The sequence below is a fragment of the Ranitomeya variabilis genome, chromosome 5 (genome assembly GCF_051348905.1).
Source record: "Ranitomeya variabilis isolate aRanVar5 chromosome 5, aRanVar5.hap1, whole genome shotgun sequence".
Taxonomy (NCBI): domain Eukaryota; kingdom Metazoa; phylum Chordata; class Amphibia; order Anura; family Dendrobatidae; genus Ranitomeya; species Ranitomeya variabilis.
This window is the reverse complement of record NC_135236.1, coordinates 146,089,445-146,117,087: the sequence shown is the minus strand read 5'-3', so window position 1 is coordinate 146,117,087 and position 27,643 is coordinate 146,089,445.

Sequence of the window (27,643 nt, the reverse complement as noted above, 5' to 3'; positions counted from 1 at the left end):
CTGGCAAGGGGTACAAAACCCTTTCCAAGGAGTTGGGCCTACCTGTCTCCACTGTTGGGAGCATCATCCGGAAGTGGAAGGCTTATGGAACTACTGTTAGCCTTCCACGGCCTGGACAGCCTTTGAAAGTTTCCTCCCGTGCCGAGGCCAGGCTTGTCCGAAGAGTCAAGGCTAACCCAAGGACAACAAGGAAGGAGCTCCGGGAAGATCGCATGGCAGTGGGGACATTGGTTTCAGTCAATGCCATAAGTAACATACTCCACCGCAATGGTCTCCGTTCCAGACGAGCCCGTAAGGTACCTTTACTTTCAAAGCGTCATGTCAAGGCTCGTCTACAGTTTGCTCATGATCACTTGGAGGACTCTGAGACTGACTGGTTCAAGGTTCTCTGGTCTGATGAGACCAAGATCGAGATCTTTGGTGCCAACCACACACGTGACGTTTGGAGACTGGATGGCACTGCATACGACCCCAAGAATACCATCCCTACAGTCAAGCATGGTGGTGGCAGCATCATGCTGTGGGGCTGTTTCTCAGCCAAGGGGCCTGGCCATCTGGTCTGCATCCATGGGAAGATGGATAGCACGGCCTACCTGGAGATTTTGGCCAAGAACCTCCGCTCCTCCATCAAGGATCTTAAGATGGGTCGTCATTTCATCTTCCAACAAGACAACAACCCAAAGCACACAGCCAAGAAAACCAAGGCCTGGTTCAAGAGGCAAAAAATCAAGGTGTTGCAGTGGCCTAGTCAGTCTCCTGACCTTAACCCAATTGAAAACTTGTGGAAGGAGCTCAAGATTAAAGTCCACATGAGACACCCAAAGAACCTAGATAACTTGGAGAAGATCTGCATGGAGGAGTGGGCCAAGATAACTCCAGAGACCTGTGCCGGCCTGATCAGGTCTTATAAAAGACGATTATTAGCTGTAATTGCAAACAAAGGTTATTCCACAAAATATTAAACCTAGGGGTTGAATAATAATTGACCCACACTTTTATGTTTAAAATTTATAAAAATTTAACTGAGCAACAAAACTTTTTGGTTTGTAAGATTTATGCATCTGTTGATAAATCCTGCTCTTGTTTGAAGTTTGAAGGCTCTAACTTATTTGCATCTTATTAAACCTGCTAAATCTGCAGGGGGTTGAATACTACTTGTAGGCATTGTATGTGGGAAGAAGAAGAGATCCCAAATAATATTAAAAGCAGTATTTATTAAGGAATTATTAAAAATACACAAGAATGTTAATAAAAAAGCAAAATACCATAGGGGACACCTCACAATGCACCAAGGCACAATTATTAATATAACGGTAGAACATATCTATAGCTATGATGGATGATAACAAGATAATCCAAAGTTATTCCAAAAAATATATATTCAAAAAATACCACATCAGTGTGATCAATATCTAAAGTGCCCAGCTTAGAAGCAATAGCATCATATGGTGGGTATAAAACAGGTGGCTACAGGAGACTGCAGATATACAATACAAAAACATCACTAGATTAACCCTCAATATACTACATAATAAAGCACAGTGGCTCATGTACTATGTGATAAGTCTAGTCTAATGTACTAACCAGTTCCCGTATAACTTAATGTGACCACCTAATCCCATGACAAGCAATATGACATGATCCCATGGAAAAAGGTTCATTACCTTGTGCAATAACTGGTGCTCGTGGTGTCCCCTCACCCCGACGTGCGTTTCGCCTCCTGCTTCTTTCGTGGGTTCCCCGCAGACATGAAAGCTCCTGTCCATTATGACCCCCCTGGTGGTACAAAAAACTGGCTGAGACAAGATGCTAGTGGCAGGGCAGCACAACACCTCATGTGTTCAGCTTTGAGACCCAATTGCTGAAGGACACAGAGGAATTAGGAAGTACACTAGTTTTGTCATTCATTTGCTTTACCATATTTAAAAACTTTTTCTTCTTTGTCAAAAATACCCAGTCATCAGGCACTGGAAGCTGTACTTGTGTCATGAAAGTGGCCCAAGCCTTACACAGTGTGCCCCTGCCTCTGTTGTGTGCTGTGTGTCTCCCTGGCCTCTCCTCCTTGGTTGGGAAATGAAGCTTGGTGCCTGCTGCCTGCCACTAGCATTTTCTGATTGGAACATATTTTCCATAATGGCCTTCTAGTATAGCACCATTTTACAATACCTGTCTGCCTCAGGAAGAACAGATGCAAAGTTCTGCTTGTAGCATGGGTCCAGAAGGGTAACCAACCAGTACACTTTTTTTTGGCCAAGATGAATATAACGCAAGGGTCTCAAGAAGGCAGTGGTACATAAAGACTTCCATATGTGCCAAGGTCCTTACAGTCAACACTTCCTTGTCTCCACTATGATAACTATTCGGCATCCCCTCCTCTTCCATCTCTTCTTCTTCATGCCAATCCTCATCCCATCCACATAGGAGAGAAAAGATGAAGCTTGTGTGGGTACTAGCCTCTTTTTTACTCCAGTCAGTCATCTCCAGTTCCTCTTCCTCTTCCTCATCCTCCACCTCTTCACTGTTACCCAATCTGAGTTGAGCAGGTAAGATGAGGCTGGTCTGGGTAGTAACTCTCTGTCTTATGTCTTCCTCTGTTTCCACCTGGTCTGCATGCAAAGCTTCATGTTTCAATGTCAGCATCGACTGCTTAAGTAGGCATAGAAGTGGGATCGTTGTGCTGATGATGGCGTCAACACTGCTCACCAACTTTAGCGAGTCCTCAAAGACTTGGAGAACTGCAGAAATGTCAAACATTCATACCCACTCTTCTGTTGTTGCTGACTAGAATACCGATGTGTGTATTGGGGCTGGTATTTCACAACTGGCCTCTGCTGCTCACAAAGCTTTGCCAGCAAGTGCAGTGTGGTGTTCCAGTGCATGGACATGTCTCACACCAGTCGGTGAGCTGACACTTGCATGCACTGCTGCAGCACTGCCAGAGCGGCCGAAGCTGTATCCAACTTGCAGAAATGGGCGCTGATCAGGCGTACCTTGATTAGAAGCTATGGAAAATCTGGGTATGTTTTCAGAAACCTCTGAACTACCAAGTTGAGTACGTGGGCCAAGCATGGTACGTGTATAAGCTTGCCAAGCTTCACAGCTGCCACCAGGTTACACCCATTATCACACAGACCATGCCTGATTGTAAGTTCAGCAGCAAGAGCCACAGATCTGTCTGGTCTGTTATTCCATTCAATTACTCTACCATGGTGTGTGGTTCATCTTCCAGACAAATTAGCTTCAGCAGAGCCTATTGCCGCTTTGCTGAGTGCTGCAGAGCTTCCAGCTCCCAACAGATGCAAACAACGTGCTTTGAAATAGCACATCGAAGATGGAGGATGAGGAAGAGCAGAAGGGGGTGCAGGAACTAGTTTAGGAAGTGGAGGAAACCTTGATAGAAGTAGGGCAAGCAATCCTCGGAATCAGTAGCCTCCACAATGTTCACCCAGTGTGCCATCAGGGAAATGTAGTGTCTCTGGCCACAAGCGCTTGTGCATGTGTCAGTCATTAAGAGGACAATCCCAGTAACCACATTGGTAAGGGTTCTGGTGATATTCCTCGCCTTTGTAGTTCCAGGAAAGCGGGCGGTTCTGGACCACAGGCTCCTGCCACCCCTGCTGTCACACCAGCTTGGTTCAGTTCCGATAATCCTTCGGTCACTCCCTCGAAAAATTTCACAGAATCCTGCAACCTTTGTCGCTCACTAAGCACGTTGAACACTTTTTTTAGTGTTATATACCAAACAAATGTATCCCAGAGCACATAATACCCTATGGATGAGTAATTGAATACTGAAAAATACTTGAACACTTTTTTTTTAGTTTTACACACCTCCGTAATGTACCCCACAGCACGGAATACTCTACGGATGAGTAATTGAATACTGAAAGATTTTTTAACACTATTTTGGAGTCTTCTATACCACTGAATTGTACCCCAGAGCACATAATACTACATGGATGAGTAATTGAATACCATACATTTTTCAATGCTTTTTTGGAGTGTTACATTTCACCAAAATGTAACAGAAAGCACATACTACTCTCTGGATGAGTAATATAATGCTAAAAAATATTTTAACGCTTTTTTGGAGTTTTATATACCAACTATAGATGAGCTAGTGTGCTTGGGGATAGTCGGTTATCACTCAAGTATTATAGTGCTTGGATGTGCTCATTACTCGGCGAGGAATGGGCAGTGCTTAATGTAAAGCTCAAATCCCTGCCCCACATCTTTGGCACCTGTTATGTAGCCAATACTCATGCGGGGATTGCCTGTGAGTAACTGTAATGCTGTAGCCATCTTGGTTGTAGCATTACTGTGATTGGCAGGCCATCTGACATAATCAAAGATTATAAAAGGACAGGCGCCTCTCAGCTCTGCACACTGACACCATTGTACAGCTCTGTGACACTTCGTATTGAAGGGAGAGAGTGCTTGTCTAGGCCTGTGTGTACAGTATTATGAATCAGAAGCCTGTAGTGTTAATACTAGTATTGAAGCTGAGCCTTCCTTGATTCCGCTAGATTCCTTGATAGGGTGCTGATCCAGGGAACTAGTCTGATTGCCATATGTGGAGTCGGGAAGGAATTTTTTTCCCCAATGTGGAGCTTACTCTTTGCCACATGGGTTTTTTTTTGCCTTCCTCTGGATCAACATGTTAGGGCATGTTAGGTTAGGCTATGGTTTGAACTAGATTGACTCTCCACCTTAATAACTATGTTACTATGTTACTATGTAACAGCCCTTCTAAAAGCTAATCGTTTGCAGCAAATACAATCTGCATTTAGTCTAGGGAGGGAGAGAGAGTTGCAGGAGCAGGAAGAGTGACAGAATCCAGTCTGTAGACAGGAATTAGGCCTGTGCAGTCCATTGGCAAATATATAGCTGCCGTTCTTTTGTGGGGGTTGAAAAAATGTAGTATGTTTTGATCTATCAAGTATTACATGCTTCAAAGTGCTATTTGGGTTAAATAACATGCTCAAAATTATTCAAACATTTTCCTTGGCTACATTTCTCAGTCATATACATATTCTGTAGTGTGGAGTAAATTTCTGTGATCTCTAAAACTGCTAAAAAGCTCTTAAAAATTTTGTAGGCTTCCATTTCTCAGACATATAGTGTTACATGATCTGTGAAAATTTCTGTGATCTGTAAAACTGAAAAAAAGTTCTTAAAAGTTTTGTAGACTTCCATTTCTCAGACCTACAGTGCTTCTTGGTCTGTGAAAATTTCTGTGATCTCTAAAAGTGAAGAAAAGATTTTCAAAAATTTGTAGGGTTTAATTTCTCAGACATACAGTGTTACGTGGTGTGTGAATATTTCTGTGATCTCTAAAAGTGAACAAAAGCTTTAAAAAAATATGTTAGGCTTTCATTTCTCAACCATACATCGGTGAACATTTCTGTGATCTCTAAAACTAAAAAGAAGCATTGAAACATTTTTCTAGATTAAATTTCATTATCATCCATACACTTTGCCTTCTTTCTTTTACATTATGGCAGAGTAAACTCACAAAAAATGCTTTGATTGCTGCAAGTGACCAAGTTTTTTATCTTCCTAAAAATAAACTTGGTTTTTAGAAACCTAGCAATTACAAAATTTGTAATTGGCAGGGAAGTAGAAGTACCAGGGACATGGGGCAAGTGTGACTATGCCTGTTGCTGGAGCACAAGAAACACACTCATCCACGACCTCTAGGTTCCTGTCAAATTTTGCAGGGTGGCATGGTACACCACTTCTGAAACCAGAGCAGTGATAATAGGGGGTCAGTTGGATAGCAGATCATTATCTTCTTCCACGCAGTCCAATCTCACCAGCCTAATGTCTTCATCACTTAATCTTCACCCTGACCCCCTTTCCTCCCACCATTTTGAGACCCAGAAGACTATTTATCCCACATTAGGACACTGAGGAGCTCTTTACAACATCATTTCTTGATTGTGTTCTCTCAAACTGTATGTTCCAAGAGGGACAAGAGAACATGCTGTTTAGAGATGCAGAAACCTTAGAGTAGCCCAGGTCACAAGAACATGACAGTGGAGAATGGCAAATTTGGGATAAGGAGGAAGATGATGAGACACAGTTGCCACTAAATCTTGTTAACTCACAAAGTCAGGAGGACCAGGGTGCGGTGGTGGAAAACGAGTTGGTGGATAATAACAAATAATAATAATGTTTATTTTTTATATAGCACTAACATATTCCGCAGCGCTTTACAGTTTGCACACATTATCATCGCTGTCCCCGATGGGGCTCACAATCTAAATTCCCTATCAGTATGTCTTTGGAATGTGGGAGGAAACCAGAGTACCCGGAGGAAACCCACGCAAACATGGAGAGAACATACAAACTCTTTGCAGATGTTGTCCTTGGTGGGGTTTGAACCCAGGACTCCAGCGCTGCAATGCTAACCACTACGCCACCGTGCTGCCCTGACAAAGTCACTGACCCATCCCGCAAAGCTGGCATTCAGAGAGAGGCCAGCAGCGCTGAGTGGGAGAGATCAGTAGCACCTAAACAAACAGGAAAAGGCAGTGGGGTGACCAGAGGGAGAAGGCGGGGAACTGGTCTACATAGCACCAACACTCCTGAATTTCTCCATCAAAGAGTTAGGTATTCCAGTCTGGAAGAAAGTTCTAAGACTAAAAAAATGGCCATTTGCAACTTGTGCCATGCAAAGATGAGCGGGGGCCTGACCACTAAGAATCTAACCACCTTCAGCATGATCAGGCACCTGTCATCTAAGCAGCCAACTCGTTGGTCTGAACACCTGGCTCCCTGATTTGGTGCCATTGGGTGACACCACTATCACTTCCCCTGTGCTAGGTGCTTTCCAATCCACTGTCCAAAACACAGGCACAGATGCCTCCTGCTCTGCACCCATTCCTTTCCATTCTAACTTACTATCATCAGGCCCTTCCAAATCTTTGTCCCAGCACAGCGTTCAGCTGCCTCTACCTCAGGCCATGAAACGAAAAAAAAAGTTCCCAGCTACCCACCCACAGGCCCAAATGCTAAACAGCATATTTCCAGGTTGCTTGCAGTGGAAATGTTTCCATTTAAACTGTTATACACGGAGGATTTCTGCCGACTCATGGTCTACAGCCGCCACTTCTCCTGATGTGGTGCCCTTGTCTTGTACCAGCATGTGTTCAGGAACATCACCCGTGCCCTTACCAATGCACTTACTTGCATTGTCCACTTAATGACCAACACGTGAACAAGCACTTTTGGACAGGGAAACAACATTTCCCTGATAGCACAGTGGGTGAACATTGTGGAGGCTGGGGACAAGTCACACCCTGACATGGTCCATGTGCTTCTAACACTGAGGATTGCTGACCCTACTTCTATCAGGCTTTCCTCCACCTCCTACAGCAGTTCCTTCACCCTTTTGCTCCTCCTCATCCTCCATCTCTGATATGGTATCTCTGAGCACGTCGTCCACATCAGCCAGAAGCTGGAAGCTCTGAAGCACTGCCTTAGGAAAGCGGCAACAGGCTCTGCTGAAGCTAATTTTTCTAGGAAATGAACCGCACACCATGGCAGAGTTACTTAAAGGAATAATAGACCAGACAGATCTGTGGTTTTTGGAGCTGAACCTCGAAAAAGGCATGGTCATGTGTGATAATGGGCATAGCCTGATGGCAGCTGTGATGCTTGGCAAGCTCACACACGTACCATGCTTGACACATGTGCTCACCTTGTTAGTTCAGAGGTTTCATACCCAGATTTGCCGGAGCTTCTAGAAAAGGTACACTGCATCTGCGCCCATTTCCACAAGTCGGCTACAGCTGCCGCTGCTTCGGCAGTGCTGCAGCAGCACATGCAAGTGCCAGCCCACTGACTGGTGTGCGATGTCAGCACATACTGGAACTCCACACTCCACATGCTGGTAAGGATTTGTGAGCAGAAGAAGCCAGTGGTTGAGCACCAGATCCAAAATGTCCATTGGTATTCGGGTTAGCCTCCACACAAAACAATTGAAGAGTGGGCATGGATGTCTGACATTTGTTTGGTTCTCCAAGACTTTGAGGACTCCACAAAGATGGTGAGAGGTTATGATGCAATTGTCAGTGCAACAGGAGACTCATTAATAAGGAGAATTACTGGATCTTCAAACTCGGTACATTGTCCCCTGAGGGCCTCAATTTATCATTTGAGAAGGTGATGCAATATACATGTTCTCCTATTGTTTTTATTTATCCCTTATTCTGTTTTTTTTTAGGATATTTTTATTTTTTCATTTTTATTTTTATTTTCATTACGTTTTTCCTTTTAATGAGGAGATTATTGTCATTTCACTGTTTAAACATGTTTTTGATGGTTAGGTTAAGGAGGGGTTAATGGTTTTCAGATCACTTCCTGTTCATTTGTTGTATATAAGCTATCTGCTTGTAATGTTACTACTACCAGAAAAACGATGAAATAACGGTCCAGAAAAGTAATATACAAAAATATAAACTTTATTAATGATAAACATGGACAAAGTGAAAGGAGGGAAAATGACACTGCCAAGAACAATGCTGAATAACTAGCAGGAAGCGCGTGCCCAGGAACAAAATCCCTTAAAGAAATAATCATCTAACTATGCATGACTTAGCCATATAAAAAATTAGCAGAAATACAAAATCAAAAAATAAAAACTAAACATACATAACGCAAAAAACTAGATGAGAGATAATGCAGGTGCGGTGAAAAAATAGAACAGCAATCTGCAGCAATCCGTGTTATGGTTCTCAATGGCAAGAGAACATAGCCCAGCAAACATAAGAACTAGCTCTTGGAAGGATGGAAACTAAACTGACCATGAACTAAACCTGCCGCACAACTAACAGTAGCCGGGTAGCGTAGCCTGCGTTTTATCCCTAGACGCCCAGCGCCGGCCGGAGGACTAACTAATCCTGGCAGAGGAAAATATAGTCCTGGCTCACCTCTAGAGAAATTTCCCCGAAAGGCAGACAGAGGCCCCCACAAATATTGGCGGTGATTTTAGATGAAATGACAAACGTAGTATGAAAATAGGTTTAGCAAAATTGAGGTCCGCTTACTAGATAGCAGGAAGACAGAAAGGGCACTTTCATGGTCAGCTGAAAACCCTATCAAAACGCCATCCTGAAATTACTTTAAGACTCTAGTATTAACTCATAACATCAGAGTGGCAATTTCAGATCACAAGAGCTTTCCAGACACAGAAACGAAACTACAGCTGTGAACTGGAACAAAATGCAAAAACAAACAAGGACTAAAGTCCAACTTAGCTGGGAGTTGTCTAGCAGCAGGAACATGCACAGAAAGGCTTTTGATTACAATGTTGACCGGCATGGAAGTGACAGAGGAGCAAGGCTAAATAGCGACTCCCACATCCTGATGGAAACAGGTGAACAGAGAGGATGATGCACACCAGTTCAATTCCACCAGTGGCCACCGGGGGAGCCCAAAATCCAATTTCACAACAGTACCCCCCCCCTCAAGGAGGGGGCACCGAACCCTCACCAGAACCACCAGGGCGATCAGGATGAGCCCTATGAAAGGCACGGACCAAATCGGAGGCATGAACATCAGAGGCAGTCACCCAAGAATTATCCTCCTGACCGTATCCCTTCCATTTGACCAGATACTGGAGTTTCCGTCTGGAAACACGGGAGTCCAAGATTTTTTCCACAACGTACTCCAACTCGCCCTCAACCAACACCGGAGCAGGAGGCTCAACGGAAGGCACAACCGGTACCTCATACCTGCGCAATAATGACCGATGAAAAACATTATGAATAGAAAAAGATGCAGGGAGGTCCAAACGGAAGGACACAGGGTTAAGAATCTCCAATATCTTGTACGGGCCGATGAACCGAGGCTTAAACTTGGGAGAAGAAACCCTCATAGGGACAAAACGAGAAGACAACCACACCAAGTCCCCAACACAAAGCCGAGGACCAACCCGACGCCGGCGGTTGGCAAAAAGCTGAGTCTTCTCCTGGGACAACTTCAAATTGTCCACTACCTGCCCCCAAATCTGATGCAACCTCTCCACCACAGCATCCACTCCAGGACAATCCGAAGATTCCACCTGACCAGAAGAAAATCGAGGATGAAACCCCGAATTACAGAAAAAGGGAGACACCAAGGTGGCAGAGCTGGCCCGATTATTGAGGGCAAACTCCGCTAAAGGCAAAAAAGCAACCCAATCATCCTGATCTGCAGACACAAAACACCTCAAATATGTCTCCAAGGTCTGATTCGTCCGCTCGGTCTGGCCATTAGTCTGAGGATGGAAAGCAGACGAGAAAGACAAATCTATGCCCATCCTAGCACAGAATGCTCGCCAAAATCTAGACACGAATTGGGTACCTCTGTCAGAAACGATATTCTCCGGAATACCATGCAAACGGACCACATTTTGAAAAAACAGAGGAACCAACTCGGAAGAAGAAGGCAACTTAGGCAGGGGAATCAAATGGACCATCTTAGAGAAACGATCACACACCACCCAGATGACAGACATCTTCTGAGAAACAGGAAGATCCGAAATAAAATCCATCGAGATGTGCGTCCAGGGCCTCTTCGGGATAGGCAAGGGCAACAACAATCCACTAGCCCGAGAACAACAAGGCTTGGCCCGAGCACAAACGTCACAAGACTGCACGAAGCCTCGCACATCTCGAGACAGGGAAGGCCACCAGAAGGACCTTGCCACCAAATCCCTGGTACCAAAGATTCCAGGATGATCTGCCAACGCAGAAGAATGAACCTCAGAAATGACTTTACTGGTCCAATCATCAGGAACAAACAGTCTACCAGGTGGGCAACGATCAGGTCTATCCGCCTGAAACTCCTGCAAGGCCCGCCGCAGGTCTGGAGAAACGGCAGACAATATCACTCCATCCTTAAGGATACCTGTAGGTTCAGAATTACCAGGGGAGTCAGGCTCAAAACTCCTAGAAAGGGCATCCGCCTTAACATTCTTAGAACCCGGCAGGTAGGACACCACAAAATTAAACCGAGAGAAAAACGTCTAGGATTCAGGCGTCTGGCGGACTCAAGATAAATTAGATTTTTGTGGTCAGTCAATACCACCACCTGATGTCTAGCCCCCTCAAGCCAATGACGCCACTCCTCAAAAGCCCACTTCATGGCCAAAAGCTCCCGATTCCCAACATCGTAATTCCGCTCGGCGGGCGAAAATTTACGCGAGAAAAAAGCACACGGTCTCATCACGGAGCAATCGGAACTTCTCTGTGACAAAACCGCCCCAGCTCCGATTTCAGAAGCGTCGACCTCAACCTGAAAAGGAAGAGCAACATCAGGCTGACGCAACACAGGGGCGGAAGAAAAGCGGCGCTTAAGCTCCCGAAAGGCCTCCACAGCAGCAGGGGACCAATCAGCAACATCAGCACCCTTCTTAGTCAAATCAGTCAATGGCTTAACAACATCAGAAAAACCAGCAATAAATCGACGATAAAAGTTAGCAAAGCCCAAAAATTTCTGAAGACTCTTAAGGGAAGAGGGTTGCGTCCAATCACAAATAGCCTGAACCTTGACAGGATCCATCTCGATGGAAGAGGGGGAAAAAATATATCCCAAAAAGGAAATCTTTTGAACCCCAAAAACGCACTTAGAACCCTTCACACACAAGGAATTAGACCGCAAAATCTGAAAAACCCTCCTGACCTGCTGGACATGAGAGTCCCAGTCATCCGAAAAAATCAAAATATCATCCAGATACACAATCATAAATTTATCCAAATAATCACGGAAAATGTCATGCATAAAGGACTGAAAGACTGAAGGGGCATTTGAAAGCCCAAAAGGCATCACCAAATACTCAAAGTGGCCCTCGGGCGTATTAAATGCGGTTTTCCACTCATCCCCCTGCTTAATTCGCACCAAATTATACGCCCCACGGAGATCTATCTTAGAGAACCACTTGGCCCCCTTTATGCGAGCAAACAAATCAGTCAGCAGTGGCAACGGATATTGATATTTAACCGTGATTTTATTCAAAAGCCGATAATCAATGCACGGTCTCAAAGAGCCATCTTTCTTAGCCACAAAGAAAAAACCGGCTCCTAAGGGAGATGACGAAGGACGAATATGTCCCTTTTCCAAGGACTCCTTTATATATTCTCGCATAGCAGCATGTTCAGGCACAGACAGATTAAATAAACGACCCTTAGGGTATTTACTACCCGGAATCAAATCTATGGCACAATCGCACTCCCGGTGCGGAGGTAATGAACCAAGCTTAGGTTCTTCAAAAACGTCACGATATTCAGTCAAGAATTCAGGAATCTCAGAGGGAATAGATGATGAAATGGAAACCACTGGTACGTCCCCATGCATCCCCTTACATCCCCAGCTTAACACAGACATAGCCTTCCAGTCAAGGACTGGGTTATGAGATTGCAGCCATGGCAATCCAAGCACCAACACATCATGTAGGTTATACAGCACAAGAAAGCGAATAATCTCCTGGTGATCCGGATTAATCCGCATAGTTACTTGTGTCCAGTATTGTGGTTTATTGCTAGCCAATGGGGTGGAGTCAATCCCCTTCAGGGGTATAGGAGTTTCAAGAGGCTCCAAATCATACCCACAGCGTTTGGCAAAGGACCAATCCATAAGACTCAAAGCGGCGCCAGAGTCGACATAGGCATCCGCGGTAATAGATGATAAAGAACAAATCAGGGTCACAGATAGAATAAACTTAGACTGTAAAGTGCCAATTGAAACAGACTTATCAAGCTTCTTAGTACACTTAGAGCATGCTGATATAACATGAGTTGAATCACCGCAATAGAAGCACAACCCATTTTTTTGTCTAAAATTCTGCCGTTCACTTCTGGACAGAATTCTATCACATTGCATATTCTCTGGCGTCTTCTCAGTAGACACCGCCAAATGGTGCACAGGTTTGCGCTCCCGCAGACGCCTATCGATCTGGATAGCCATTGTCATGGACTCATTCAGACCCGCAGGCACAGGGAACCCCACCATAACATCCTTAATGGCATCAGAGAGACCCTCTCTGAAATTCGCCGCCAGGGCGCACTCATTCCACTGAGTAAGCACAGCCCATTTACGGAATTTCTGGCAGTATATTTCAGCTTCGTCTTGCCCCTGAGATAGGGACATCAAGGCCTTTTCCGCCTGAAGTTCTAACTGAGGTTCCTCATAAAGCAACCCCAAGGCCAGAAAAAACGCATCCACATTGAGCAACGCAGGATCCCCTGGAGCCAATGCAAAAGCCCAATCCTGAGGGTCGCCCCGGAGCAAGGAAATCACAATCCTGACCTGCTGAGCAGGATCTCCAGCAGAGCGAGATTTCAGGGACAAAAACAACTTGCAATTATTTTTGAAATTTTGAAAGCAAGATCTATTCCCCGAGAAAAATTCAGGCAAAGGAATTCTAGGTTCAGATATAGGAACATGAACAACAAAATCTTGTAAATTTTGAACTTTCGTGGTGAGATTATTCAAACCTGCAGCTAAACTCTGAATATCCATTTTAAACAGGTGAACACAGAGCCATTCCAGGATTAGAAGGAGAGAGAGAGAGAAAGGCTGCAATATAGACAGACTTGCAAGAGATTCAATTACAAGCACACTCAGAACTGAAGGAAAAAAAAAAAAAAAAAAAAAAATCTTCAGCAGACTTCTCTTTTCTCTCCTTTCTCTGTCAATTAATTTAACCCTTGTTGGCCGGTCAAACTGTTATGGTTCTCAATGGCAAGAGAACATAGCCCAGCAAACATAAGAACTAGCTCTTGGAAGGATGGAAACTAAACTGACCATGAACTAAACCTGCCGCACAACTAACAGTAGCCGGGTAGCGTAGCCTGCGTTTTATCCCTAGACGCCCAGCGCCGGCCGGAGGACTAACTAATCCTGGCAGAGGAAAATATAGTCCTGGCTCACCTCTAGAGAAATTTCCCCGAAAGGCAGACAGAGGCCCCCACAAATATTGGCGGTGATTTTAGATGAAATGACAAACGTAGTATGAAAATAGGTTTAGCAAAATTGAGGTCCGCTTACTAGATAGCAGGAAGACAGAAAGGGCACTTTCATGGTCAGCTGAAAACCCTATCAAAACGCCATCCTGAAATTACTTTAAGACTCTAGTATTAACTCATAACATCAGAGTGGCAATTTCAGATCACAAGAGCTTTCCAGACACAGAAACGAAACTACAGCTGTGAACTGGAACAAAATGCAAAAACAAACAAGGACTAAAGTCCAACTTAGCTGGGAGTTGTCTAGCAGCAGGAACATGCACAGAAAGGCTTCTGATTACAATGTTGACCGGCATGGAAGTGACAGAGGAGCAAGGCTAAATAGCGACTCCCACATCCTGATGGAAACAGGTGAACAGAGAGGATGATGCACACCAGTTCAATTCCACCAGTGGCCACCGGGGGAGCCCAAAATCCAATTTCACAACAAATCCGCAAACAACCATCAATGCAGCACATAGAGGTGATGGGAATAACAGACCAGAGGTATGGCCATAATACGGCACTTAAGACCATATCACCCCTCATGTAAAGTACCAGAAAGTGTGGTTGTTGCCGAGTACTTACCGCACAAGGGACGAGGATGCCTGGGAACGCGCCTCCGCCCCAACGCGCGTTTCGGCGAACACACCTGACGAAGGTGTGTTCGCAGAAACGCGCGTCTGGGCGGAGGCGCGTTCCCAGGCATCCTCGTCCCTTGTGCGGTAAGTACTCGGCAACAACCACACTTTCTGGTACTTTACATGAGGGGTGATATGGTCTTAAGTGCCGTATTATGGCCATACCTCTGGTCTGTTATTCCCATCACCTCTATGTGCTGCATTGATGGTTGTTTGCGGATTGCTGCAGATTGCTGTTCTATTTTTTCACCGCACCTGCATTATCTCTCATCTAGTTTTTTGCGTTATGTATGTTTAGTTTTTATTTTTTGATTTTGTATTTCTGCTAATTTTTTATATGGCTAAGTCATGCATAATTAGATGATTATTTCTTTAAGGGACTTTGTTCCTGGGCACGCGCTTCCTGCTAGTTATTCAGCATTGTTCTTGGCAGTGTCATTTTCCCTCCTTTCACTTTGTCCATGTTTATCATTAATAAAGTTTATATTTTTGTATATTACTTTTCTGGACCGTTATTTCATCGTTTTTCTGGTAGTAGTTATATTTATTAGGTGATAGGCCCTGTGGGTCTTTGTCACTAGTGGTACGGATTGCTGTTATATTATGTGTTACCATGGTGACTAGGTTTATAAGTTTCTATCTGCTTGTAATGTTGTAATGTTCTTCCATCACCTGATGAAGGTGGCATTCAGCCGCCAAAACAAGTTGCGTGTTCAGCATTTTATTAAAGGTTTGTACATTTTATAACCTTCTGTCCTTATCTATATGCCCAGCGCTCCAACTGACCACACATTCTTTCCTTCATAGTCAGCTCAACTTTCATGTTTAATTGTGAGCAGCGACTACTTAAGTAGGCACAGAAATGTACCTCAGAGCACGTAATACTCTATGGATGAGCAATATAAAACCAAAAATATTTTGAACACTTTTTTAGAGGGTTATATATCACTGAAAAGTAACAGAAAGCACATAATACTCTATGTATGACTAACTGAATCCAGAAATAATTTGTCAATGCTTTTTTGTAGTTTCACATGCCATCATAATGTAACAATACCCTTGTTCAACTGTACAGATGAATAATTGAATCCCAAAGTGTACTTGATGTACTTCTACACTCAAAGGCTTTGCAGAAAGTGCAAAGCCAGGAAAAAATTATAAGGAAGGTCATCCAGTCATCCATAGACTCCTGAAAGGCAACAACTGGCAGGCCTCATTCAAACACTTTTAAAGTGTAATTGCTGTACTCCTACACTCATAAAGGCTTTGCACAAAGTGCAAACCCAGGAAAAAAAATTATAAGGAGGGTATTACAACAATCCCCTTCAGGTGTCAGATTCTTCTTCCTTGGGAGGCTGGGGATGTGGGGTGCCGCCACCTGCTTCCTGCAGACCAATTCCCAGGTGCCTGGGCTGTAGGTGACCTGGTTTCGGGTAGTGCCGGAGCCCCCAACATTTAGAAATGGGCCACGGCCCCCTGTTTCACCTGCATCATCGCCTCCCCCAGCATGGAGAGTGGGGAACTACAAAGACAGTATGATCTCTTGGGGGTGGTAGTAGCCTCGTCTTGAGCTGCCTTGAGTAGCCTCTCCCTGGCCCATTCATTCTTCAACAAGTGTTCATCCTGCCTCCTTCCTTCTTGGATCACACACACTGCATAACAACCATGCTGCCCCTTCATTTTGAGAAACATGACCCTGGTTGTAGCCATCAGCTCTTGCAGCCACTGAGGCAGGTATTCTGTCTCTACTGCTTACTGGTTGAAAAAGATGTGATGACACGTCCCAAGCTCTTCTCTGGACCACCATTTCCACTGCCAAATGTATGTAATGACCTCCCATTGGGATGTTAACTCTCAGTACCTTGCAACTAGCGGGCCCTATAGCATTTCTCTATAGCCTAGGCCCTGCAGTTTGCTCATCAATTTCTGTATCGTGGCTCCCCCATCGGCAGTCTGCAAAAACCCCAGCAGGGCAGGCTGCAGCCTGGGTTCAGGCCTTGGTGGTTCTAGGAAAGTATTTATTTTTGAATCATAGGCTTCTGCCACCTCTGGCATCATGCCAGCTTCCTCTGGTCATGGGAGTCTCTCATGACGTGATTCTGCCATCTTTGTCACCCACTAAGTATGTTACACTGTATAGATGAATAGTAGAATCCAGAAACATTTTTGAACGCTTTTTTGAAAGATTATATGCCAGAGAAATATACCCCATAGCACTTAATAATATATGGATGAGTAATTGAATACAGAAAATGTCTTCAATCCTTTTTTATGTGTTATATGCCACAGAAATGTATTATTCTAAAATAGTTAAAATGTATTAATTATAACAGTATAAAAATGATTAAAAATGCAAGCAGTATAGGTGTCTCTACAAGCAGCCCAGAGAATACTGAGTCAGAAAGTATATATGGTATTTAATAGTTCAAAAGTATATGATAAGGCAGTAATTGAAATTTAATGTCTCTATGATTATTTCATTTATTAAAGGGCAAAATAGTGCTGTAAGATTTTCAGATCTTGGTATGTGTTGGTTTATAGTAATGAAAGAGCTAGGTGTGATTTAGTGAATGCAGATCAGGGTGGGGTCCTGCGAGAAATAAATAAATAATAATGAAATAAACTGGTGAACAATTGATGTTGAGTATAACTTACTGCAATAGTGGTGATGACTTGGTGAATGATTCCTTTAGGGTCAGCTATTGTACCTGATGTAACATTTGACCTGGTTTATGAGCATCAAGGATTTTTGTCTGATCCTCTCACCTAATGTTGCTGTTTTAGAGACTTTGGAACTTTTTAGAAGAATATATGATTAAAAGCTATTTTTTAGGTCTGATTTATTTCACAATACCAGAAGGCCCTAGTTGAAGAATTATTAAAAAAATTCTCATCTGACAAAGCTGAGGGCAAAGGTGCCAACACTTTTACATGCCACTGTGTATGCACGATACAGAAGTTATTAATCAACCTATGTCTATTTCTGACATGACCTTGCATTAAAAATTGTTACAAATCCTTGTGTTTACTAAAATTGCACATTTTTTATACTGTGTTTGCCAAAAGTTAAAAAGGTGGAACGTTTACAATAGAGTGAATATGGTCTTAAAGGGAACCTATAATGTTAAACATGGTTTATTATCTGCAGACAGGATTTTATAGAGCATGAGGATCTGATCGGTATGATATATTGTACATTGTTGCTGAAAAAGTTTCAGTAAAACTTACATTTGATTTATTGATATACCTGGGGTTTGTCTACACATGAGTCAGGTGGGCCGTGCTATTCAGTGATTGACAGTGTTAGGCACAGGGATTCTTCCTCTGCACAGGATGGATCCCAAGCCTTGTCTTCTCCTGCGGTCTCCCATTCACTCAGTGCTTCGCCACAGAGTGACGCTAACTCAGTGCGAGTCTCTTATGTTCGCTGCAAGTATCACCATTGTCCTTTAGCTGCAGTTTGCCATATTTGCCCGGTGGACCCTAAGTGGCGAACGCACTTTACTATTATATTTTATTTAGTGTGTTCCGCCAACCCTAACAGTATCTTAGCGCCAGATTCTGGCTAGCAATGGTGGACGAGCAGCATTTACAGCGGTACATCTAGCAGCTGGAGGGCAGGTTGTCCACTCTCAAGCACACAATTGCAGCTGTGGATGTCACCGCTGTAGCGGCTCAGACAGCCTCTTAAGCTGCGACTCATGTGTCCACTACCACCTCTGTTCTGTTTCTCTCCCGTCTCCCTCTGACCGATAAGTTCGCAGGTGACAGTAAGACCTGTAGGGGATTCCTGAACCAGTGTGTTATTCACATGGAGCTGCTAGCGTCATGTTTCCCATCTGAATGGGCTAAGGTGGGATTCCTGATCTCTCTGTTGATGGACAGAGCACTGGAGTGGGCTACGCCGCTGTGGGAGTGCAATGATCTGGTGGTGCAGAGTGTCTCACGTTTTTTGAGAGCTTAGAAGCAGGTCTTTTTGGGTCCTCGTGTCACCCACGATACCACGCTTCAACTTTTGGCTTTAACCCAGTGCTCCTCCATGGTCAGCCATTTTGCCATCTGTTTCCGGTCTCTGACTTCAGAGCTGGAGTGACCGGATAAAGTCCTCATCCCTGTCTTTTGGAGCAGACTGGGTGATCAAGTAAAGGATGCTCTGGGCCACTAGGGAGATTCCGGCCACATTGGAGGAATTGATATCAGTATCCACTCACATTGATCTTCAGCATTCAGAGCATGGGTTAGAGGGAGCCCAGTGTCGGCAGAGGTTTCGGCTGGCTCCAAATTTTGCCAAGCCTCTGGAATCTCCGGCCCAGGTTTCTGAACCCCAGGAGGCCATGGAGGTTTCTCGAGCGGGATCTAAGTCTCAGTCTGCTCGTACACCTTTGATCTGCTATATTTTTAGGCAACCTGGTCACTATGCCAAAAAGTGTGCCCAACGGCAGGGAAACGACCGCGTCTAGTGGCTATAGGAGGAGGCTCACTAGACACGGCAACATTTTCTTCCAAGTTGACCTTCTCATCCGAGGTTTGCGTGGACTCCGGGGGTCAGGGCAATTTTATGTTTTCTGTCTTTGCCCAGCAGCACTTAATACCCCTAGTAATGCTCTCCAAGCCAGTTACTGTTCAGGTGGTAAATGGGTCCGCATTGTCCTCACAAATTACCCATCAGACCATTCCACTTTCTCTGCTCTTGTCTCTAGAACATCAGGAGATAATTTTGTTGCTGGTCATGCCTGAGGGTATCGACGAGGTATTATTCAAGAAAGCCTACAGCCTGCAATAACCATTCTGCCTCCTCACCATCGCCAGAGCCACTGCCTCTCCATCGCCAGAGCCACCGCATTGCCATCTCCTCGCCCCCTACCTTCTGTCTTTTCCCCACTATCCCATAGAATGTAAGTCCGCAAGGACAGGGTCCTCTCCCCTCTGTACCAGTCTGTCACTATAAACGTGTTTACTGTAAACTATATCTGTAACTCTGTATGTAACCCCTTTCTCATGTACAGCACCATGGAATTAATGGTGCTATATAAATAAATAATAATAATAATAATAATAATAATAATAATAATAATACCCTGGTTGCGTTATCATCACTCCTCTTATATTGACAGGTCTACTGGGAGCATATTAGCTTGGAGTTGGTCATGTAAGGGAAGATGTTTGAGGGCACAGGTTCAGGTTGCTACATCAGAGGTTACCGCAGACCTATCCTCTCGCCCTAAACATTATTGGCAGCACACAGACGTGTTCTCCAAAAAGGCAGTGGAGACTCTTCCACCTCACCGCCCCTATGGTGCTGAGCCTCCCCGGGGACGTGTTTACCCTTTATCTCTCCTAGAGACTGAGGCTATGTCTCAATATATCAAGGAGAATCTGGCGAGAGGGTTTATTAGGAAGTCGGTGTCTCCTGCAGGGGCTGGGTTCTTCTTTGTTCAGAAGAAGAACAGAGAACTGCGTCCATGTATTAATTACAGGGGATTGAATGCGATTACTGTAAAAAACAAATACCCTCTACCTCACATCTCAGAGCTCTTTGACAGGCTGCAAGGAGCTAGGGTATTTACTAAGTTGGATCTGCGAGGCGCATACAATCTGATACGTATTAGTGAGGGGGATGAGTGGAAGCTGGTGTTTAATACATGGGACGGGCACTATGAATATCTGATGATGCCCTTTGGTCTGTGTAACGCCCCAGCTGTCTTCCAAGATTTTGTCAATGACATATTCCGGGAGTTGTTGTCCGCCTCTGTGGTCATCTATCTGGACAACATTCTTATCTTCGCTCCAGATATTGAGACTCACCAGAGCGATGTCAGCAAAGTCTTTGAACTCCTGAGAGCCAATTCCCCATATGCTAAGCTAGAGAAGTGTGTTTGAGCAGGAGTCCTTGCCTTTCCTAGGCTATATTTGCCAGGGCTCCCATGCTACATCGCCCCGATGTAGATAAGCCCTTCATACTGGAGGTGGATGCCTCTTTCGTCGGTGCTGGAGCTGACCTACAGTGGGACAAAAAAGTATTTAGTCATTCAGCAATAGTGCAAGTTCCACCACTTAAAAAGATGAGAGGCGTCTGTAATTTACATCATAGGTAGACCTCAACTATGGGAGACAAACTGAGAAAAAAAAATCCAGAAAATCACATTGTCTGTTTTTTTATCATTTTATTTGCATATTATGGTGGAAAATAAGTATTTGGTCAGAAACAAAATTTCATCTCAATACTTTGTAATATATCCTTTGTTGGCAATGACAGAGGTCAAACGTTTTCTGTAAGTCTTCACAAGGTTGCCACACACTGTTGTTGGTATGTTGGCCCATTCCTCCATGCAGATCTCCTCTAGAGCAGTGATGTTTTTGGCTTTTCGCTTGGCAACACGGACTTTCAACTCCCTCCAAAGGTTTTCTATAGGGTTGAGATCTGGAGACTGTCTAGGCCACTCCAGGACCTTGAAATGCTTCTTACGAAGCCACTCCTTCGTTGCCCTGGCGGTGTGCTTTGGATCATTGTCATGTTGAAAGACCCAGCCACTTTTCATCTTCAATGCCCTTGCTGATGGAAGAAGGTTTGCACTCAAAATCTCACGATACATGGCCCCATTCATTCTTTCATGTACCCGGATCAGTCGTCCTGGCCCCTTTGCAGAGAAACAGCCCCAAAGCATGATGTTTCCACCACCATGCTTTACAGTAGGTATGGTGTTTGATGGATGCAACTCAGTATTCTTTTTCCTCCAAACACGAAAAGTTGTGTTTCTACCAAACCGTTCCAGTTTGGTTTCATCAGACCATAGGACATTCTCCCAAAACTCCTCTGGATCATCCAAATGCTCTCTAGCAAACTTCAGATGGGCCCGGACATGTACTGGCTTAAGCAGTGGGACATGTCTGGCACTGCAGGATCTGAGTCCATGGTGGCGTAGTGTGTTACTTATGGTAGGCCTTGTTACATTGGTCCCAGCTCTCTGCAGTTCATTCACTAGGTCCCCCTGCGTGGTTCTGGGATTTTTGCTCACCGTTCTTGTGATCATTCTGACCCCACGGGGTGGGATTTTGCGTGGAGCCCCAGATCGAGGGAGATTATCAGTGGTCTTGAATGTATTCCATTTTCTAATTATTGCTCCCACTGTTGATTTCTTTACTCCAAGCTGGTTGGCTATTGCAGATTCAGTCTTCCCAGCCTGGTGCAGGGCTACAATTTTGTTTCTGGTGTCCTTTGACAGCTCTTTGGTCTTCACCATAGTGGAGTTTGGAGTCAGACTGTTTGAGGGTGTGCACAGGTGTCTTTTTATACTGATAACAAGTTTAAACAGGTGCCATTACTACAGGTAATGAGTGGAGGAAAGAGGAGACTCTTAAAGAAGAAGTTACAGGTCTGGGAGAGCCAGAAATCTTGATTGTTTGTTTCTGACCAAATACTTATTTTCCACCATAATATGCAAATACAATGATAAAAAAAACAGACAATGTGATTTTCTGGATTTTTATTTCTCAGTTTGTCTCCCATAGTTGAGGTCTACCTATGATGTAAATTACAGACGCCTCTCATCTTTTTAAGTGGTGGAACTTGCACTATTGCTGAATGACTAAATACTTTTTTGCCCCACTGTATACCAAAAGGATGCTCATAGTCAGAAACACCCATGTTTCTCCTATTCTAACAATTTCACACTGGCGGAGAGGAATTATTCCATTGAGGACAGGGAGTTACTGGCCACGAAGTTAGCCTTCTCAGAGGGGAGACATCTCCTAGAAGGGACCCAATACCCCTTCCAAATGTTCATCGACCACAAAAATCTGCTGTATCTGCAAACGGCTCAGCACTTGAAATCTCGCCAGGCCAGATGGTCCTTATTCTTCTCCCGGTTTACTTTCACCCTCCATTTTCTCTCCGGGGAGAAGAATTTACAGGCCGATGCTCGTTCTCGTTCTGTTGTCTCATCTGAGGAGGGAGACGAGCCTCGGCTTATTGTTCCATCTGAGAGTCTGCATACAGTAGCTCCGGTTTTGCTTGAGTCGGTGCCTCCAGGCAAGACTCTGGTACTAGCAATTCTGCGGCCGAATCTGGGCTCACACGTCTAAGTTGGGTGGACATTTCGGGACCAAAAGGACCTCTGAGCTTCTGGTGAGGTCATATTGGGTGGGCCATTTATATGGATACACCTAAATAACATGGGAATGGTGACAGTTTTCATGCGTAGGGTGTCTTGCATTGAAATCTGCTGCAATGACCCTGGTACTGCGTTCACCAGACATCAACACAATTTCTATTTGCTCCTAATGTATTAACCTCTGCAACATGTCAATGGCTGTAAACAAAGAGAAACTTGCAAATAACTCTTGAGAGGATAAAGTTATGTTAAAACCAAGCACCCCATTGTTTTTCTTGTGAAATTCTCAAAAAGTTTGATGCGTCACATGACCCTCTTCCCATTGGAAAAAATAAAGTTGGATCCAAAATGGCCAACTTCAAAATGGCCGCCATGGTCACCACCAATCTTGAAATGTTTTCCCCCTCCCATATACTAATGTGCCACAAACAGGAAGTTGATATCACAAACCACTCTCATTTTAGTTAGGTGTATCCATATACATGGCCCACCCTGTACATACAATTTATCTTTACAGATACATAATAGGGAGATGTAAAGATATAACTTAGTGGCATGAATCTCCTTTCTTCTGGATACATGATATAACCCTTAGTTATCCTAAGTCTAAGCTACTCCTTGATAGTGTGCATGACACCTTTAAATATGAAGACCGAAGACACATTGTAGTGATTTCAGCCTTCTTGTGAGCTTAGACTTGACAGGCTGCTGAGCCTGAGTTTGTTTGCACTAACAATACTGCTAATATGATATATTAAATGTCATTCCGGTAAAGCTAGGTATGCATATATCTAAGATCGCACTGCTGGTTTATGCTTATTCAGCCCTTTGAATAATTTAATACATTTCATACTCCAAATTACCCACGACAATTTGACATGGGCTGCTGGCAGTTTACTTGAAATGTTCAGTGTTAGGTCAGAGGAGAGACCCAGCATCTGCTAAAAAGAGGGGCTCTACCGACACAGCCACAGATAATTAGATTGGTGCACTATATATTAATAATGCGCTCTCCATATAAGCAGCACCAGCGAACAGTCATCCATTATGTCAATATGATCACTGGATGGAATTGTGATGTTTCCTGCCTATTAAATACCTATCTCAAGACATATGTAAATGATAATACAAACATGACTGAGGTGGTGAATACAACGCTAGGCGTAATCCCAGTGGACAGAGCAAGACTGACAGTTCTGATCTCTGAAGTGAGATCTTCCATTGGAACTCCTTTCTTTCCCCCAATTTAAAGCAATATTTCACTTAACACCCCAGAGACCTTTCAAAAGATAATAAACAGAAAATGAGAGATTTTAAAAAAAGGGAGATTTGTTTTACAAAGACACAAATCTGTATATAGTTTTTGAAATATCTCAACTGCTAAATGTTATATACAGCTCTGGCAAAAATTAAGAGACCACCACATCCAAACCCTTTCATTGGCAGCCCAATCTCCAGACCTGAACCCCATTGAAAACCTCTGGAATGTAATCAAGAGGATGATGGATAGCCACAAGCCATCAAACAAAGAAGAACTGCTTACATTTTTTGCACCAGGAGCAGTGTGAAAGACTGGTGGAAAACATGCCAAGACTCATGAAAACTGTGATTAAAAATCATGGTTATTCCACAAAATATTGATTTCTGAACTCTTCCTGAGTTAAAACATTAGTATTGTTGTTTATAAAAGATTATGATCATGTTTTCTTTACATTATGTGAGGTGTGAAAGCACTGGTTATTTATTTATTTATTTTTTAATTTTAACCATTTCTTCTTTTCAGAAAAAAAATACAAAATTTATTGCTTGGAAATTTGGAGACATGTTCTCAGAAGTTTAAAGAATGAAAGAATAATTTAAGTTTTGCTAAAAAATATACCCATGAAGAGAAAAATCAGATGACTGAACATTTTTCAGTGGTCTCTTAATTTTTGTCAGAGCTGTATATAGTCATGAGATTAACATAATCCACAATGTGGATGATAAATTGTCTACCAGAATGCTTCCTGTCATTATTAATTCATTAGGGTCATAGTTTATGAAAAATCATGGTAAACAATTCATTTATTTCAACAAATGAACATGTGTAAAAAAAATCCAACATGCCCGAAAACCTTTCCGAACATCATAAATTAGTTGACAGCTATTGAAAGTGCAAAAACTTTAGAAAATGTTTGATTGAACTGATATAAATCAGTTGTACTGGCATCGATCACACAAGTTCTGAGACCCCCTACTAAGAAGGAATACTCTGCCATATCACTTTACTATTTCTGATGTCTGGTCATATATACAGTGACAAACAAAAGAGTAACAATGTTTTGAACTTTTAACTTTCAGGTTTCATATCTAACCATCCACTACTGCTTCAAACGTGAGACTACCATCATTTTACAATCATCCTAGCTATCTCGTACATAAATTTGACTTGCAACTATTTTGCATATGATTAGTTATGTAGATTCATGTCATGTCCCAACATTGTTACAATATTTGTACTAAAATCTAAATTTTTATTGTATTATTTTGCAAATCCTCCTTTGGCTTTCAACACTGCCTTAATAATTCTGGGCATTCTCTCAATCAGATTCATACATGTCTTGACATAAATCTGATCCCAAGTCTCTTCTGCACTTTCCAAAGTTGGGGGATACTGGTCCACTTACTTGGGTATGTGTACAGTTATTCCTTCAACTCTATCCACAAGTGTTTGATTGGGTTTAGGTCTAGGGACTGCGGGGGCCAAACCAGCACCTCTACTTCATTGTCATTGAACCATTTGTTTTCCAATCTTATCGTAAGCTTCTGATTGTTGTCCTGCTGGAACACTATGTTATCCTTTTGGAACACCAGCCAGGGCCATGGGGTACTCAGTACCGGGTCTGGTACTTAAAGGGATGCATCACTGTGGTGGTGACCTGATCCATGGCCCTGGGTACCCATGTTACATGGAAAGTCTTAAAAGTGGTTTGCAAAATAATAAATGTTCATGACGCCACCTGTGGTATTGAGTCAGGGATAACCAACGCTGCTTAAAGGGGTCCTCTGGGGTGATGTTATGGCAGCCAGATGGTATAACTTCCCACAGGTGAAGTAGGTCCCCAGGGCTCCCGGTGAATAGATGGAAAATGGTGAGTGGTGCAGTAAAGAACAAAGGACGCAGTTGTGCAGTCTTTTTACCTGGTTTACTGATGGTAGCAGGCAGCCACAGTCCAGGGCACCAGATCACAGGTACAGGCAGGGTCCGGCCAGTTTGGAAGCAAGTTCAGAGTCCAGCTTTACCAGGTGGAGTTAAAAGCCTTCCTCTTAGCGCGGTGGTATTATAGTCCCTTACTGTCTATGGCTTCTTAGCAATGTCCTCTCAGTTATCTCTGTCCTTTATTGAAGTGGGACACAAACCCATATGACAGGTGACACGAGCCTTTTTACAGGGTCTCTATCGTGACCCGGGCTCTATGTGTCACTATGTCTCCTGGGCATTAAGGCAGACAGACTACTTGTAGTCTAGCTGTCCTACAGGTTTCTGCTGTGCCTCCTAGAATATGACACAACCTCGGTACCAGCTACGGGTATCGGCGCTCTATCAGGGAGGTAGCCCAGTCGCAGCTATTCCCCCCTATTGTCACTCTCCTGTGCTTCGCTCTGCGGCACATTAGCTAAAGCCTGTTCTTACTTCTGTGTATTGATATCTAGGAGCTACAGCACTTCAGGCTGTACGGCCCCTCACCGGTCCTTCTGCCTCAGACTGCTCCAGTCTGCTGTCCGGCACCAACTGACTAATTCTTCCCAACTCCCTAGCAACTGCCTAGCAACTGACTCCTCCTCACGACCAGAGAGAGCAGCTCCCCCCTAAAGTCGGGTGTAGAGCTCCCTTTTCTGGCCTGGAGTCAGAACGGTGTTGTATGTGCTGATTACCTGTCAAAAAGGAATCCTCCATTGCTTCCAAGTGTGACATCACTCTCCCCACGAGGAAAGCAATGCCACTGTGACAGGACCAGGACCCTGGGTCGTCACACTTTTCCTACCCATAGTACTTGAATATACGAAGTCACTCGCCTTGTAGGATAGAGAAAAAGGCAAAAAAAGATCTTAAAATGTAACATTTATTATAACCAATAAAATGACCCGACACAATAAGCATAAAACCAGATACCCTGCAAAGGGCATGTATAAGTCACCCAAGGAGCTGATTATAAATCACACCACTACCAGTACCACTGGCACTATAAATGATCTAATTAGACATAAAGGGTCCTAAGAATTTATCAATAAAACTTATGTATTTGCCCACTATGCCCAAACAAATTGGAGGTCCAAGACATAAAATATTGGAACAATTTCACCAATCAAGTAGACGATATGGTTTCCAGGACCTTCCCAAAAAGCAACAGACAGGAATCCATGAAGGCGATTATCCATGCCCATTTAAAGGTTCAATATGCCATTTCAAGGTAAAACCACCTCCCTAGGATACTCACATATAGCTCAGCATTGAGACAACCATCAATCCTGGTCAAATATCCAACACCTTTGACTGTAAAACAATGCCATATCATGAAGCTTTCTCCACGGAACTTGACTGTTACTTCAATTTCTCTATGTGTTAGCCTCTTATTTCCGCTTCTTCCAGACCCATTTGCATCCATCAGAGGCTAGTCTTTTGACTTTTGCCTCATTGCTCCAAATCCCTGTTTCCAATCTTCTACTGTCCACTTTTCGCACTTTTTTTTTGCCAACTCGAGCCAACGCTTCTTTTGATTATATTGAAGTCAAGGCTTCTGCACCTTTTTTTTGCCCACCATTCCAGACATGTGTGTCACATGGTGCTTGCATGGATGTCTGTGATCTCACTATTACGAAGCATTTGAGTCCCCTCCACTGCTGAGTTTGTCGATTCAAA